Raw genomic sequence first — 3,667 nt, forward strand, 5'->3', positions numbered from 1 at the left:
AAACTAAATATTTAATTTGTAAGTTAAATCTTTAGTTTATAAACTATGACATTTATAAATGTATGAATCATATAGTGAAAAACTGACTTTGAAAAATAAATGTTTTTTTTCTTATAAAAGGTTAAATAAAATATATATCAGTGGTAATTGTTGACTGTGTAACTTTACAAACAGCAGTCCACACTGAGCTCCTGCAGAAACTTACTGGGGAAGACGGAGGCACAAAGTTCCTTGAGCTCCATTTGGGCCTGAAAATGAAAGGAAAAGTAAGAATTTATTTTTAATAAAAGCAGAGCTGTATTTTATCATACTTTAAAAGAGAAATAAATAGTGTTAATGATTAAAAGCCGTTGGTGCTGACAGGGTAATGGGTAATTTCCAAGGTGAAAGCTGTGGAGGAGGGAGGAGTTACCGTTTGGACTTTTTTCCTGTTGGCCTCCCGGGCTCGGTGCCTCTGCAGCAGCTCCTTCACCGTGGTCTTCACACGGACGCCCTGGTACACCCTGGGTTTTTCTGTGTACAAATACAACCAACCTGTCAGTCCTGTTTCACAAACACGAACAGATTCACCTTAAAACCCGCAGATAAGCTCACATTTTCCTTTTACAGATTAAAATCAGATCTTTTCTTTCTGTTTCTGTTTGGTTCAGACAAACATTTCTCTGTTTGTTTCTGTTTCTTTTAATAAATCTAGTTAATGAAGAATCCCTTCAGAAACACGTTCTTGTATTTTAGTGTTTTAGCCCGCAGGAAGGGTTTGAATCATTTTTTCTGTCGCCGCCGGCTGCGCGTAAAGGCGCAGCCTCGGAGCCCGGGGCGCGCAGCGGCACGCCGCGGCTCCGGGTGGATCCTGGCCGCAGAACCTCCCAGCGCTCCCGGCTGGGACCACGGGGGTCTGGGCGCGTCCCTCCACTCCCCCCTCTCTGTTTGCGGACTCTGTGCGTGCAGCGTGTCCGCGCTGTGGCAGCTCGCCGTGCGCCTTTGCGCGCACCAGGAAGAAACCAACCGCGCGACAGTAAGTGGATTTCTGCTCCTAAAGGTTTCGGTTTGTATCTTTAGTCGGATGTTTGCTGATGAAAATGCACCTCGGAGTTAAAATGCATCATTTGGTGACGTGGGTTACTGTCGCTCCGTGGGAAAGAACAAACAAAAAAAGGTTAAAAAGTGTCATTAAGCGCAGCCAAGAGATAAAATAAAAGTGTTATAAAGTGAACTCCTCTGATGTTTGTGTGTAAATCAGCTGCGGTGTGAAGTTGATTTAAAGCAGCGCCTCCTCTGTCTCCTCATTAACATCTGCTTCTAAACTCTGCTCCACTTTCTGTTGTTCCATTCAAATCAGCCCTGGCCCATCTCTGAATGTGTGACAGCCGAGCCGAACCGAGCCGAGCCGAACCGAGCCGAGCCGAGCGGCAATTATCTGTTTCATTTCATCTTCTTATGGAGCTTAAATGAGCTCCTTGTAAAAGTTTATAGTTTTATTTTACTGTGAACTGAACAGAAGAAGGTTCAGCTTTAAAAACTCATCTGATAAATATTCAAACAGTTCGATGCAAATGTGCAGAAATGTGTTAAATGTGTTAAATGTGCAGAAATGTGTTAAATGTGCAGAAATGTGTTAAATGTGCAGAAATGTGTTAAATGTGCAGAAATGTGTTAAATGTGCAGNTGTGTTAAATGTGCAGAAATGTGTTAAATGTGCAGAAATGTGTTAAATGTGCAGAAATGTGTTAAATGTGCAGAAATGTGTTAAATGTGCAGAAACAGTGAGCTGAGATCCTGAACAGACACATCCCACTCACACGCATCTGTTACGCACCAGCAGCAAAGTCTTAAATCTACCGTCCAGGAGCAGAACACCTGGATCCAAAATGTCTGCAGACATTAAGGTCGTGCAGAACTCAGCAGAACCAAACGGTTTGTAAAGTCATCTGCAGTCTGGGAGGCTCACAGGACTTCCACTGACCGCACTGAGCAGAGCCACAAACACTCAGCACAACACTGGGACCTTTCATCATAAACTTTATTTTCACTCTTTCTCTTTTTATCTGTGTTTTTAATAGATTTGGGGGAAATGAGCTTTTAGAAACAAATTAAAAAGCCCACATTCCCCCTCTGACTGCTGGGTGCTTTCACTTTTTCTCTTCAAAGGAGAAATAAATTATATTTGCATTTCTTTCTGTCTTTTTTTCCTATAACAGAGACTAAAACCCTAAAAAAAAAACCCTGTTTTTTCCTCCCCAGATGAAAATCCGAAGTGAAACTCACCAGACATGATGGCTGAGAGGAGCAGTGGATCCTGAGGGAGACCTTTGGAACTCCACAACCGTCTTTTCTGCCTCAGCAAAAATGGCCAAGAATGAAAATTGAGCAAAAGTCTCCAAAAAACAGAAAGCAGAAGGCTTCCAGCTGGATCAGAGCATACAACAATATTGTAATATAGCTGGGAACATATTAAATAGAGCTTTTCTCCCTCCATGCCTACTATTTAAAACCCCTAGAACTCAATGATTTGACAATGATTTGATTGCGCGTTACTTACAATTTGAATATTCAGAAGCAACTCTTAAAAATCGATTTTTCAGTCAAAATGACCACGCTGGGACTTTGTAAAAGCCCTGTTTTAATATATTATATTATTATTTTATAGTTTATCCAGAAAAAAACACACTTTTATGGATTTTATGCATCTTTTGACACATGGCAGCATCAGAGCCCTGATTAAAGCCTGCAGCTCCAGGAGCCTGTTCTGTGCAGCTTTAAAGCAGGTTTTATCCTCAAACCTGTCATCACACATATGTAGTTATTCTGCAGCCTGTTCAGCTGACTGTAAACATTTTGTAACGTTTTAAAAAGAATAAAAGGCATAAAAGTGAGTTAGGGGGCGTGGCAAAGAGCAGCAGCCATCTTTGCCATGGCAGGCCTTCAGGTGCAGCAGGAGCTGCTTCAACCCGGAAGGAAACTCAGCTTTTTTTAAAAACTTCAGAAATATTAATATTAATATTAATAATAATAATAATTTCATAATTTCTTTTTAATTTACTCCACGAAACAGTGACTTTATTTTTGATCAAATAAACCACTTAATTGGCCATTTTTGAACTGGTTTCATTAATCATTTTTGTTTCAAAGGATTAAAATTAACAAAAATAAAAAAATAAAAAATAATTAAATAATCAATTTCGGTGTTTAATAGCACAGTTAAATGAAATATAATATTCTGAACATAGATTTATTTGGTAAAATAAACAATTTAAATATCTTCTATAGTTTATGTATCATTTATTTAATCAGCTTGAATAATTATTTTAACCCAGGCAGCTCAGAACTGACCGGCTCTGTTTTTCTCTGAAATGTTTCAATCATAAAGACAGTTTCTGTGCAACAGGCTGCATTTTAATGACATCATCACTCAGTAAAACATTAAAAACAACAAACACTTTTACTTGTTAAATCACGTGTCTTTAATTCACTTAAAGCTATTTAAAAACGCGTGTCTCCCAGAGTCCTTCTGAAGGTTTCCAGTCTTTGTTCCGCTCTGTCCTCCCTGCTGCTGCCCTCAGCTTCAGCCTGTCTCTGCTGCAGGGAGCGGCTGCCACCTGCTGGTCAACACCGGAACTGTTCAGGATCCAGAACCACGAGCAGAAAATTAGGATGTACAGCATGTAGT

The 3,667-nt window shown here is 39.9% G+C and overlaps 1 long non-coding RNA gene across 1 annotated transcript; it reads left to right on the forward strand.

Annotated features, from left to right (window-relative positions):
- The first annotated feature begins 926 nt into the window (after positions 1–926).
- On the forward strand, positions 927–3,259 carry LOC106514887 (uncharacterized). Its single transcript, XR_001309937.1, has 2 exons — positions 927–1,015; positions 2,242–3,259. It is a non-coding gene; the product is annotated as an uncharacterized LOC106514887 (long non-coding RNA).
- The last annotated feature ends 408 nt before the right edge of the window (positions 3,260–3,667 follow it).

Source organism: Austrofundulus limnaeus, unplaced genomic scaffold (genome assembly GCF_001266775.1).
Source record: "Austrofundulus limnaeus strain Quisiro unplaced genomic scaffold, Austrofundulus_limnaeus-1.0 Scaffold23, whole genome shotgun sequence".
Taxonomy (NCBI): domain Eukaryota; kingdom Metazoa; phylum Chordata; class Actinopteri; order Cyprinodontiformes; family Rivulidae; genus Austrofundulus; species Austrofundulus limnaeus.